Source organism: Pleurodeles waltl, chromosome 10 (genome assembly GCF_031143425.1).
Source record: "Pleurodeles waltl isolate 20211129_DDA chromosome 10, aPleWal1.hap1.20221129, whole genome shotgun sequence".
NCBI lineage: Eukaryota > Metazoa > Chordata > Amphibia > Caudata > Salamandridae > Pleurodeles > Pleurodeles waltl.
In genome coordinates, this window is record NC_090449.1 from 450125161 (window position 1) to 450139344 (window position 14184).

The window sequence follows — 14184 nt, forward strand, 5'->3', positions numbered from 1 at the left end:
GGAGGTCCTGTGTTGTCCAATGGTTCCCCACCCATGCAGTTACAATTGTCGTTCTTTTCTGTCAGGAAGTACAAGGGCCAGGACTATGTGATGGGCAGTGATGGAGACATGGAGGAGGTGGCTGGTAATATCAGTGAACCTAGTCCCCTTGAGTGACAGATACCTCTGCAGAGGAAAGGCTAGATTGCACTTTGCTCTGACATTAGTGTTCTGATGAGACTGTTATCTCAAAGTCTTGTGAGACTACCAAAATCTCAGTGGCCATTATGAGACCAACACTATATAAACCATGCCCCTTTCTCCATTACCTTGTTAAGCAATAAAGAAATGTTAGCAGTCTTCTGGATCCTTACTTGTGAAAAATCCAGACTTCAGGCTCGAGATGCTTTGTAGTGGCTCATCGGAGCTAAGGAAGCCGCAGCTCTGTAAAAGATTTTGACGAACTGTAAGAAAAAGAAGAGAAAGATTAATAAATAAAATCTACATTTCAAAAGACAATAAAACCAGAAACCTGAAATAACAGTAGAAATTAAGATCTGCATATTGAAAGACAATGAAACATTAGTGACTCCGCATAACACTAGCTTGGCATCACTGAGCAAAATGCGAGTGTGCACACTTAGAAGAACATAAGGGAAGGAACACTGACGGAGAGGCCTGCGGAGTACAAAACAATCTTCAGATTAAAAGTGATAAACATTAGAAAGAAGTCTGAAATATCGGACGTCCAGCAGAGAAAAGCATCTGCAGAACTGAGCTTGTTGAAACACAAAAAATGGTGCCTTTGCAATTCCTTTCCACTGTACTTCAATGAAGAGTTTGAGCGCTTGTTATCGCGGACTCAGTTCCGCAGGTGCTTTTCCCTGCTGGTAGAGGTGGCCACCGCATAACTCAAGGGGAGGGGCAGGGAACAAGGTAAAAATAATTTTTAAAAAAGAACTTACCTTGCCTCCGTACCTGCCACCTCGCGCTCCTCTTCTTCCGGTGTCCCAACATTCACTGCTGGGACACCAGCACAGGCTCCCCAGCAATCCTGGCACTGCTTTCAATCAAAACCTTGAATGAAAGCAGCACCAGGATTGGTCTGAGCAGCAGTGACGGACGGTTAGACACAGCCCTGGGATCTGTGCAGTTTCTCCAGCCCGGCTGTTAAACACAGCCGGCTGGAGAAATCTAAGTGCGCATGTGTGTGGGGCTGTCCTCAGGCGGCCGGCCAACACACAGCCACACTTAGGTGTACTCTCCCGCCTCCTGTGGCCCAGCCCCACTCCTCTCTGCACTGCTGGATGTGCCAGAAGCAGAAGAATAAAAGGATAGTAAACTATTGTTCCATTTTTCTGCTTCTGGCACAGCAAGTGGGGCAACGCTCCTTCACCATAGCGAAGGAGACGCCCCTGCCTGCTGGACTTCAACTACAGCTGATCGTTCAAGTTGTCAGTAAAGAATCACTTAGTTAAGTACAACAAGAAACAATATGATTCTAACGGTATTATTAAGAGGTACACAACAAGCACACAATGCAGTTATTTATTTTTTTGCACGTTTATATAGGACGAACCAGACCCGAAGGTTTTGGAGCGTTTTACATGAGCACCAGTTACATTACAAAAGGACACATTCATGTTTTTTGTAGGCATGGGGAGATTAAGTGATTTGCCCAGTATCACAGGTTGTTGTTGAGCCAAGCCGAGGCTCAAACCTCAAAATGGAAAAGATTCTGAGCCACAGGGAAGAGGAAGGAGAGAAACTGAACTCTAAATTACCTGACTTTCGCCACAGACAAGGGGAAGTGCTTGCTTTGATTTAGCAGCATATAAAGAGTAAAAAGGAAAAGGTAAAGTGCCTTTTGCAAATCCTACAATTAATCTTTCTTTAGGAGCATGTACCATAGCAGAGTTACAAGTACTAAAGTTAGGTTTATCATTTTGCCCTCAGAGCACATTTAATTATGCCAACACTAGAGTGGTAGTCTCCCATTTCATCAGGAAACTAAGTGAAATTGACAACATTAAAAAACAAATCTGGGGGGAGCGTTTGGTAATAATACAGGTGAAAGCAGTGTACACCTGTGGATTTCCAAATCAGTGACGTTGATCTTTTCTTGAAACTGAACGCTTTGAAGGGAGGTACAACAAAGAACAAGCATTTGCAATGTAATAGGTTTCGCAATTGCGAGAGTTAGAGGTATTGGCATTGTAAAGGGAAACATCCTGAACAACCAGGTCTAAACCACTACTTGCCTGAACCACTGCTGCTAAACAACTAAAAAGTCTCTACAACTAAGTACTGAACAACTACTGTCTAAACAACAATTGTGCCTGAATAACAATTGCCTGAACAACTAATTTTAAGGTAAGGTTTTCTTTTTGGTTTTTATGGTTTATTAGTTGTTTAGAATATATATATTAGTTGTTCAGGCAATTGTTATTCAGGCAGAATTGTTGTTCAGTACTTAGTTGTAGAGACTTTTTAGTTGTTTAGCAGTAGTGGTTTAGGCTAAAGTTGTTTAGGACCTAGTTGTTCTGTCACATATTCCATTGTAAATGCCTAATTGGACTTTTCATGTCACATAAACTGGTCAACCCTGCCTCATAATTTGGTCCTTTCCTGCCACATAATTCCAGTGGTCCTTCATATAACTTAAGCACTTCCATTTACCTTCTTCCTCTATCTGCAGCAAAAAATGATAACGTCGCCAAGCGCAAGGGGGTTAGTAAGCTTATCCTCCATGTTTCACTAGAAAAGGCCTTTAACATTCAGTAATCTATTAATGTTTCCTTCTCTTAGATATGCAAACACCCAAGACTGTGCTCTTTCAATCTATTCACAACCCTTTCAAGATCATGGCTAGGTGTAAACAGTGCCTTTCCCCAAGGCTTCCTCAACTAAATCAACTGACAGTACATGATGTCTCAACTTTGCAATAGTCCTTCCCAAGATGAACACAGTAATCCATTGTTAGGCCTGTTGCCAATCGATCCAACGCTCTGTTGCTTTGCTCTCCTTCCCCATTGTAGGAGGCTGGCCTGGCATGTAGTGGGCACCAAGGGGTACTTACACTCTGTACCAGGTCCAGTTATCCCTTATTAGTGTAGAAGAGGTGTTAATAGCAGCTTAGGCTGATTGAAGGTAGCTATAGCAGAGCAGCTTAGGCTGAACTAGGAGACATGCAAAGCTCCTACTATACCAGGTACTTTATTTTTATGACAATATGCCAAAAGTATCTCAGTAAGTACCCTCAGTATGAGGATGCCAAATATACACAAGATATATGTACACAATACCAAAAATATGCAGTAATAGCAAAAGGAAGTAATGCAAGCAATGTAAAGTTACAGTAGATTGCAATAGGAGCACATAGGTATAGGGGCAACACAAACCATATACTCCAAAAGTGGAATGCGAACCACGAATGGACCCAAAACCTATGTGAGCTTATAGAGGGTCGCTGGGATTGTAAGAAAACAGTGAGGGTTAGAAAAATAGCCCACCCCAAGACCCTGAAAAGTAGGTGTTAAGGGCACCTATATTCCCCAGAGAGCACAGAAGTCGTGATAAGGGAATTCTGCAAGGGAGACCAACACCAGCAATGCAACAAAAGTGGATTTCCGGACGAGAGTACCTGTGGAACAAGGGGACCAAGTCCAAGAGTTGCGACAAAGTCGAGATTGGGCAGATGCCCAGGAAATGCCAGCTGAGGGTGCAAAGAAGCTGCCACCGGATGGTAGAAGCTGTGAATTCTGCAAGAACGAAGAGGGCTAGAAACTTCCCCTTTGGAGGATGGATGTCCCACGTCGTGAAGAAGCTTGCAGAGGTGTTCCCACGCAGAAAGACCACAAACAAGCCTTGCTAGCTGCAAGGGTCGCGGTTAGGGTTTTTGGATGCTGCTGTGGCCTAGGAGGGACCAGGATGTCGCCACTTGGATGAGGAGACAGAGGGGGCGCCCAGCAAGTCAGGGAGCCCTCACAGAAGCAGGCAGCACCCGCAGAAGTACCAGAACAGGCACTTGGAAGAGGAGTGAACCAAAGCTCACCCGAAGACACAAAAGGGAGTCCCACGATGCCAGAGGACAACTCAGGAGGTTGTGCACTGCAGGTTAGAGTGTCGGGGACCCAGGCTTGGCTGTGCACGAAGAAAATCCTGGAAGAGTGCACAGGAGCCGGAGCAGCTGCAAATCACGCGGTACCCAGCAATGCAGTCTAGCGTGGGGAGGCAAGGAATTACCTCCACCAAACTTGGACTGAAGAGTCACTGGACTGTGGGAGTCACTTGGACAGAGTTGCTGAGTTCCAGGGACCACGCTCGTCATGCTGAAAGGGGACCCAGAGGACCAGTGATGCAGTCTTTTGTTGCCTGCGGTTGCAGGGGGAAGATTCCGTCGACCCACTGGAGATTTCTTCAGAGCTCCTGGTGCAAGAAGGAGGCAGGCTACCCCCAGAGCATGCACCACCAGGAAACAGGCGAGAAAGCGGCAGGATCAGCGATACAAGGTTGCAGTAGTCGTCTTTGCTACTTTGTTGTGGTTTTGCAGGCGTCCTGAGCAGTCAGCTGTCAATCCTTTGGCAGAAGGTGAAGAGAGAGATGCAGAGGAACTCTGATGAGCTCTTGCATTCGTTATCTAAAGAATTCCCCAAAGCAGAGACCCTAAATAGCCAGAAAAGGAGGTTTGGCTACCTAGGAAGGAGGATAGGATAGCAACACAGGTAAGAGCCTATCAGAAGGAGTCTCTGACGTCACCTGCTGGCACTGGCCACTCAGAGCAGTCCAGTGTGCCAGCAGCACCTCTGTTTCCAAGATGGCAGAGGTCTGGAGCACACTGGAGGAGCTCTGGGCACCTCCCAGGGGAGGTGCAGGTCAGGGGAGTGGTCACTCCCCTTTCCTTTGTCCAGTTTCGCGCCAGAGCAGGGCTGGGGGATCCCTGAACCGGTGTAGACTGGCTTATGCAGAGATGGGCACCATCTGTGCCCATCAAAGCATTTCCAGAGGCTGGGGGAGGCTACTCCTCCCCTGCCCTGACACCTTTTTCCAAAGGGAGAGGGTGTAACACCCTCTCTCTGAGGAAGTCCTTTGTTCTGCCTTCCTGGGCCAAGCCTGGCTGGACCCCAGGAGGGCAGAAACCTGTCTGAGGGGTTGGCAGCAGCAGCAGCTGCAGTGAAACCCCGGGAAAGGTAGTTTGGCAGTACCCGGGTCTGTGCTAGAGACTCGGGGGATGTCAATTCCATGATCTTAGACATGTTACATGGCCATGTTCGGAGTTACCATTGTGACGCTATACATAGGTAGTGACCTATGTATAGTGCACACGTGTAATGGTGTCCCCGCACTCACAAAGTCCGGGGAATTTGCCCTGAACGATGTGGGGGCACCTTGGCTAGTGCCAGGGTGCCCACACACTAAGTAACTTAGCACCCAACCTTTACCAGGTAAAGGTTAGACATATAGGTGACTTATAAGTTACTTAAGTGAAGTGGTAAATGGCTGTGAAATAACGTGGACGTTATTTCACTCAGGCTGCAGTGGCAGGCCTGTGTAAGAATTGTCAGAGCTCCCTATGGGTGGCAAAAGAAATGCTGCAGCCAATAGGGATCTCCTGGAACCCCAATACCCTGGGTACCTCAGTACCATATACTAGGGAATTATAAGGGTGTTCCAGTATGCCAATGTGAATTGGTGAAATTGGTCACTAGCCTGTTAGTGACAATTTGGAAAGTAAAGAGAGAGCATAACCACTGAGGCTCTGGTTAGCAGAGCCTCAGTGAGACAGTTAGTCATCACACAGGTAACACATACAGGGCACACTTATGAGCACTGGGGCCCTGGCTGGCAGGGTCCCAGTGACACATACACTAAAACAACATATATACAGTGAAATATGGGAGTAACATGCCAGGCAAGATGGTACTTTCCTACACCCATGCGATATCAGGCTTAAAGGAGCAGCACATGCAGTTTAACTATAAAAGAAACAAACAGCCTGCTCTGGGTTTCTGACCAGAGTACCCAAGCTCCAATGTTTAATTTGTATGTGATCTTTCCCTTGAGTCCCAGTTACAAGATGGCATCATTAACAATTCTGAGAATAGGAACTGTATTACATGTGAAATTTCCTAGTACAGGAGCTGCCTGTCACAGGTCAAGCTGGAATCATCCGGTGACATCTCTTTTTCAAGAGATAATGTACATCCTGGGATACTATTTCATAAAGAAAAGCTCAAGGTCAAAGGGGAAATGACTAGAAAATAAAAAGAAAATCAAGCACAAGAAAAAAAAATATCAACGGAGCAAGAGCCAGGGCTAATTATGTTAAGATTGGAAGGGCGCCACCTTTTTCTGAACTTGTACCGAAACAATCAAAGGTAAAAATACGCAAAGCAAGAATAAGATGCAGAAAGACAATCCAGCTTTAAAAGTCTAAAACGTATTACAGAAGTACAACAGCACGGCAAGCACAGACATACAATACAGTCCATGCCTTGTAAACGCACACATCCATATTTCTGCACAGTGCATACTTTGCAGGGTTTCCAGCCTCTGGCGCTGCTGTACAGCTTAGGCAGTCTATTGCACACTACTGTATCCCATCAATGAGTGTTAGAGCACGCCAGCCATTCCTGCCACCTCGACCGCGGTTTCCTGCACTCCACCAAACAGTAAATTGCCTCTTTGGGGTGTGAGCGGCCTGTGCCAATGGGAAAAAGTGGGCCTGAGTAGTCTGTGCAGGTAGTTACCTAAGAGAGGGTCAGAGTAGCAACAAAACATTTTTTTAAATGTTTGATTGCAAATCGCCCTGCGCAGTTTAATGAGTGCATGTCATTCCGGATGAAGGGATGAGGTCACCTCTACCTAAGTTACTGGGTGCAGGGGTTGACATCTGTGAGTGCCGGCAAGGCTCACACACGTTTTTGGGTGTAAGCAGGGGTCACGGATACATCACCGTTACCACCCGGTCAGTAATGCGTTAACCTCCTGGGGGGTATTTTGTCTGAAGTGTGCTGCATCAGACTGAGTAGGATTTTTTTTTTTTCGCACGAGGTACTATTTGCATTCAAGGAGAGCTGGTAAAACGTGTGGATGAGACATGCACTGTCAGGGGTGGGGCTGGTGAATAAGCTAGCTCCTAATCTACACACACATATACACGTAAAAGTCATACTTCGAAAAGCCACAGGGGTTGGTGTTGCCCAGAATTAAAAAAGCTTCTAAAAATATCACCATAAAAGAAGAAATGGTTAGCTGCTTAATGTTACAAGAACCAGGCCTGGCTTTGAGAGATAATATGCAAACGCGAATCACTGTAAGCCACGCCCTATTTAAAGACCTGGCCTACTGCTAGCAAAGTACTTAAGGCCACATGGACAAAGCATTTTTCTAGTAGCAAATGGGGTGTCTGTGAATAGAAAAATGTTTTTTGGGATGAACAAAGCCCAATTTGCGGTTCAGTAACTTGTTACTGAATCGCAATTTGGGTTTTGAGATTCGGCATTAGGAAGGGGCGTATTCAGAGCATCCCTTCCAAATACCAAATCTGAATGGTATGTATGAATGTTTTGCGACCATGAATGCGGTCACAAAACAATCCAAGACCACTTTCAAACTGGTGCTAACCTATTCGCAAATAGGAAAAGGTCCCCAAGTGACCCCTTCCTCATTGTGAATGGTAGCAAAAATATTTTTTCAGTGCAGCCGATGGTCCACGGACTAATGCCTACTGTGAAAAAATTCAAAGAAAACTTTGCATTTTCTTTTTGACATGCATCCCGTTTTCCTTTAAGGAATAAAACTGCTTCATTAAAAAGCAGTCACAGGCATGGTGGTCTGCTGTCCCCTGATGGCCGCCATCCTTGTGAGTGCGGCCATTCCCAATGGGGTCGCAAATTGTGACCTACCTCAAGAATATTGATGAGGTAGGTAATTTGCGACCCCATTGGGAATCACAAACAGTGTACTTAACACAGTTGTACATTTTGTTTTGTGACTTGCAATTTGCGATTCCCAGACAGATCACAAACTGAGTCGCAAAACAAAAGATCTTACATCTGGCCCTTAGTGTAAACCATGTACCCTTGTACCCAATGGGGATTGCACAAATCTGTTGCATCTTAATTCCACAATAGCCCCAACTCTGCTTTTTGTGAGCTACGATCAAATCATATGTAAATATGCACGTCACACATGCACCACGACCGCCAGAGCTCTGTGCTAAACTTAAGGTAACACTCACCTTGCTACTGGCTGATCTGATCGCAGTTTCCCACTACTAAACTGGCTGATCCCTTTGCAAAAACAAACAAGATTTTAGCATACAGGAATGTGACTGGAGCAGCAAAGCTGCTTCCTTAAAGTCTGGGCTGGTTTTACGTGTTTAGCTTTAGCGCTAACATTTAGCCCCTTCAAAGCCCAGGAACAGTTGTTACATTAAGTAACTGACGCACACGGAGCTGAAATTACTTCCCAGGATCAGGGTGTTTTGTGACATGAGGAAGCCGGGATTCGACCCCAGTTAGGGTGACCACCTGGCACTGGGGCAAATTCTGGACAGGACTGTAAAAAATTCAGGACAAAGGGTCAAAATTCAGGACAAAAATTCAGGACAAAGGGTCAAAATTCAGGACAAAAATTCAAGAACAAACGTCAGTTTTACAGACACACGCAAGAGAGGCCATGCCTCACTATGTTGTTAGTGCATTTATTTACTCTTTTTTAACATAGCACTATTTATTCACTGTGGACCTTTTGTGATTGCCTCCTGGTGTGCTACATTCAGGTGTCACATTACGTCCTTGTTCAGTAGTAAATTAATGCCCCTCATGGCAAGGCCATCACCCCTACCCAAATCTACCCGATCTTTCCTGAAGAGAAAGTAACAGCAACATTTTTATTATGTTTCTGAACATTTCAAAACCCCTGGCAAACAGTTTGGGAAACATTAAGGTAATTAACCTTATGCTAGTTTAAACAAATTGAACAAAAACATCTGGCTTACCCCAACCGCCCATGGACTTTCAACCTAATTTTTTTTAAAGAGGCAGGGCAGATGGTGTGGGTGACAGTCTCACACCTAATGACAGGATGTGATGTACCCATAACTTGTCTGTAGTCTCACTGCACTAGAGTGTATGTTTGGGACTCTACATTTATCTCAGAAATGGGAGCCCGGACTACCAATCAAAGATAATAAAAGAGTAGGATGAAATCGAGATCAAATGGGAGATCCACGGCAAGTAATTCAAAGGGTTGTTGCTAACAAATGGATAAATAAAGAAGAGAAGAACAAGGTGGGACAATTCCTAAAATCAGACAAGATGGGTCCACCAAGACTATTTGAAGGTATTGGGTACCTGGGGAGTTGTCTGCACACAGGAGCGAAACAGAAGGAGCACTGTTAAGTGGTTGAACAATCAACACCCATCCACCTTGGCAAACTCTTCTGGTGCAATGGTTCGCTGTTCGTGCTTGTGAAGGGTGAGCAGGGGACAGATCCCTTGCAAGGTTGTGCAAGGCAATTGCCCGCTTAGTCAATGTCTTTATATGGTTTTGAAATTGAGCAAAAGCCAAACTAGAGATCTGGGTTATCCCTAAGTGTCAAGTACACATAGAATCTTCAAAATATTTGGGATGTAAATTGCACAAACAAAATTTACAAATTTTAAAATTTAATTAGTGTTTCTTTAACATATGGCACTGTTTTCGCCTTCATACACAATTAGATCTCAGATTGAACTGAGAACCAGTTACCTTTTGATACCAAGTGATTAATAGCTACCATTCTTACACTGATTTCCAGGATGAAAATCTCGGCAGAGCGAACGGTCCCTCCAAGCCCAGTTTGCTTTTTGGTCTTCTCTTCTGCTTTCTATAGAGGCCATGTGGCACTAGCGAAGATGGTGTGCTACCCCAATGATAGTATTATTTTGCAAACCTTCCCCTGCTCGTCCTTCATTCCTTCTTCAGACAGGCCACACATCTGATTTGGTCGCTGCAGCGCCATCGGGAGCTCTTTCCACTCTAAAGCTAACTGTGACTGCGGGTGGATTAGATCTTCTGGACTTAGAATGCTTTTATTCAGCTGCAGATGTCCAATGGTTGGCTCACTGGCTTTCTGCCCACCTTCCTGCATGAGATGGGGTTTACCAGTAAAGACTTCTAAGGAAGGCTTAATGCACTGCTCATCGTTTCCTACTGACCATTCTATGGATCACCATCCGGGGTTATCATGCATGGCTTTCTCTTGCCTTGCCAGAACCTGTAAACTCACTGACACGAAGAAACCCTATGCTCCTGCATTACCTTTGCTAAGCCTTCCCACTCGCACAGGATGGCTGTGCTCAGAGGAACTCCATCAGTGGCATGTTGCAGGTGTCTTAAAATTGGGGACTTAGTTTCTGAACAGTGAGCTACTAAATTTCCAAACCCTTGTGGCAGACTATCATCTTCACCCCGGTCAACTCCTTACTTACAACCACCTTAAATAATCATTAAATGCCCTATTTCATGTCTGCTACCTAGCACTAACCCTACAAGAGGTGTGCCAGAAGCTCTGTACCATAGGAAATGGTGGCAAACTAATGGAATGGGTGTACAGACCTATCCTGCAACATGGAAACCACTCCAGGTCTTCTTGTCATATTACCTGGGTGATTGATGTAGCCAAACCTCTGCAAGATATGGACTAAAATACTGGACTTTCCCCACAAAGTATCCCACAGCTGTCACTTTAAGTAAATTCATAGTGCTTCCTTGTGAATGCATTCTGCCCGTTGCTTGCCATTGGCCTCGTGGTTTGTAACTCACAATTTGTTGCTCTCGATTGGCTGGCTTTATTTGTTTTAGGCTATGCAGCTTGAATTCGTCCCTTCCCATGCCAACACCTTATTACAGTATCCTGCCGAGTGCTCCCTTTCTGTAAACAGGCCTGTAAATCTTGTTCTTATCTTATCATATTTGCTGTGCATTCAAAGAACAAAGTCAAATGTCAGGCTCTGTCTTCGGTGGGAACTTAGTGTTTACTTTCCTTTCTCTGACTTCAAAGTGAGAGGATTTATGCGACAATCTTGCTGGATACTGGGGTTAGGAAAGAGTTTTTTTCTATCACATGACAACATTTAAATAGACTTCAGAATATATCAGAATTAGAAGTACAAATCAAACACATTTTTGTTAATTCTGAACTGTGCTGGAAACAAATACCTTTACATGATTAAAACAAATCATTGCATTAGGTGATGCAATTTCCACACATCATCGTCTGTGCCCAGTATAGTTTGATTTGAAAAACTGTATATCTGTGCAAATGTAATGGTCATTTCAATCAAAAATGTGTTGTCTGTATTGGCAGTGTGTTACCACACCATGCATGCTCCACTCCACTCTGCTCTGCAACACTCCACACCATTGCACCCTACTCTGTATCACTCCACTTTACGCCACTCCATGCCACTGCACTCTTCTCCATTCGGAACCACTCCACATTATGCCACTGCTCTCTACGCTACTTCACACTATGCCTCTCTACTCTACTCTGTACCACTCTACTCTATGCCACTGCACTTTACAACTCTCTACACCACTGCGCTCTGCTCGTCTGCACGCCATACCACTCCAGTCTAGGCAACACCAATTTAATCCGCACAACTCCACTCTCTGCCACTCTGCAACGCTGCACTGTATGCCTCTGCACTCTAAGCTAATACACTCTATGCTAATGCACTTTACTCTGTAACACTCAACACACTGTACATCATTCTAATCTACTCTGCACTCTATGCCACGGCACTCTACACTACTTTACTCTATGCCATCACACTCTATGCCACTTTATGCAACTCCACTCTAAGCCACCTCACTCTACTGTGAAATAATCTACTTTATGCCACTGCACTGTGCCACTGCATTCTATGCCACTGCACTCTACCCTGCACCTCTCCACTCTATTCTACTGCACTCTACTCTGAAACTATCTATTCTACGCCACTGTACTCTATACCACTCTGACCACTGCACTCTAGTTCAATGCACTCTACACCACTGCAAGCTGACACTCTGCAACACTGCTCTGGCCGCCACTATACTCTACACCACTCTGCTCTGTACTACTGCATTTTTAACCAATATACTCTATTCCACTGCATTCTATGCCACTCTACTCTGCCCAATGCCACTCTATGCAACTGCACTCTACACCAGTGCACGCTAAACAACTGCACTGCCCTTTACTCTGCACCACTGTACTCTATGCCACTGTTCTCTGTACCACTCTACACCACTGCACTGACACTCTACTCTGCAACTCTGCACTCTACACCACTCTACTCTATGCCACTGCACTCTAGGCACTATACTCTACTCTACACCACTCTACAATACTCCACTCTGCACCACTACACTCTATGCCACATGAGTCTACTCTGCACTCTATGACACTGCACCACTCAGCATTACTGCACTCTCTGCTACTCTATTGTATGCCACTCTACTCTACTGCTCTCTATGTAACTCTACTCCATGCCACTCTATGCCACTGCACTCTGCGCCAATGCACTCTAAACAACTGCACTGTACGCCACTGCCCTCTACTCTGTACCACTGTACTCTACGCCACTGCTCTGTGCCACTCTACTCCACACAACATCACTGCACTGACACTCTACTCTGCAGTGTTGCACTCTCCACCACCGTACCCTGCGGGATAACCTAAGACTGGGAGAGGACACAGCACTATCCTCAGACACTGATGGTGATACAACCTTGCTAACTGAAAAGTCTAAACATAACCAGAGATAGAGCCTTGGCCGACACTGAAAAGATCACTCTTTGGAAATGGACGACCCCCATCCACTTATACAAGAGATTACACTAATGGAACTAGAGCAGGGAGACACAGTCCCCTCGGCAGGGGACGATACAGAAGGAAAACTTGGGCCAAGCATCTGAATGGTGAAACTAAAATTCATTTGAAACTAAGGGGGAGGATGGAAGCTCCCTACGCAACCCTAAACAGTTTTAGAGTGGACTGAAGAGAGTGATGGAACTTTGACTGATTGTTTTTCCTTTCCAGACTCACTCAGCCCTTCTTGCATTGGGGTTTTTGTTATTTCCCATTGTTCTTCTAATTGGGGAACTGTAAGTAATTGTTGAGGGGAGGGCTACAAACCTTTCACATTCTCTCCAGGTGGGCCCTGATTTTAGAAATGTGGCTCAAGATGAGGGGGAATTATTGTGGGAAAGAAGTTTAATAAGTTAAACCTTTATTTTTTGGTGGGTTTGTTTCCAGGACATGCAATCACAACCTTGTTCATGGACGAGCACACACAGCCAGGCACAGACATATGGACCAACCCCCTGCAGTCTGACGCATTAGAAGATTAACCGCTCACGCTACTGACTTGGGACGTCAATGGTAAAATCAAAAGGGGACTGGTGGCAAAATGTATTAAACAGATGCAACCCAATGTAGTTTTCCTCCAGGTAACTCATTTACAAGATTCATACTGCGGATTCTTGGGACGAGTGGGCATATACCACATTTGCTCATGCAGGATTCTCTAATGGGCCCAGAGGGGTCACTATACTGTTGAAGAAGAAACTACCATTTGCGTGACGCAGACCTGGATAGACCCTAGCAGTAGATATGTATGCATGCAAGGCTAAGGGTGCAGGTCTGAGATGACTTTAATGAGGTTGTATGCCCCTCCAAGACTCCAAATACCCACACTGATCAAGGTAACAGAGGTCCTCCTCGAGTCGACTTTTGCACTTCATGTTGTGGCTTTGGACTTTAATGATGTAATATTCCCCCTAGCTAGACTGCTCCAAAATACACACCATACTGCCTTAGTCCAGTTCACTGACAGATTGGGGTTGGTGGACCTCTGGAGAAACACAAACCTGACCGAAAGGAAATACTATTACTTCTCAGGGGCCCACAAGGTTTATTCAAGACTAGATTATATATACTATATACTCATTCCTGAGGGAGAAAATAGAGAAACACTGAAAGCTGGCCAGTGGGCTGCTCAACCACTCCCCCCTGCTGATCCAGATAGGGCACTTCACATTTCGTCGTCCGAAAGGATGGAAAATTCAGGCATGATAACTGAAAGGTAGAGATATTGTGTGTGGCCTTAAAACGGACACGTTGGGACTGTAGCTTCCAAGATTATACAATGGGAGGCTAACAGAGCATTA

General features: G+C 45.1%; 1 protein-coding gene across 3 annotated transcripts in view; it reads right to left on the bottom strand.

The window, feature by feature from the left end:
• Positions 1-14184, bottom strand: part of LOC138261610 (zinc finger protein OZF-like) — a 174929-nt gene that overhangs the window by 69996 nt on the left and 90749 nt on the right. For 2 of the 3 annotated variants that reach the window (XM_069210719.1, XM_069210721.1), the window contains exon 2: positions 354-443. The gene's annotated coding sequence lies outside the window, so the exon portion shown is untranslated. Of the gene's footprint in view, positions 1-308; positions 444-14184 lie in introns of all 3 variants that reach the window. The other variant, XM_069210720.1, reaches the window with a different exon arrangement.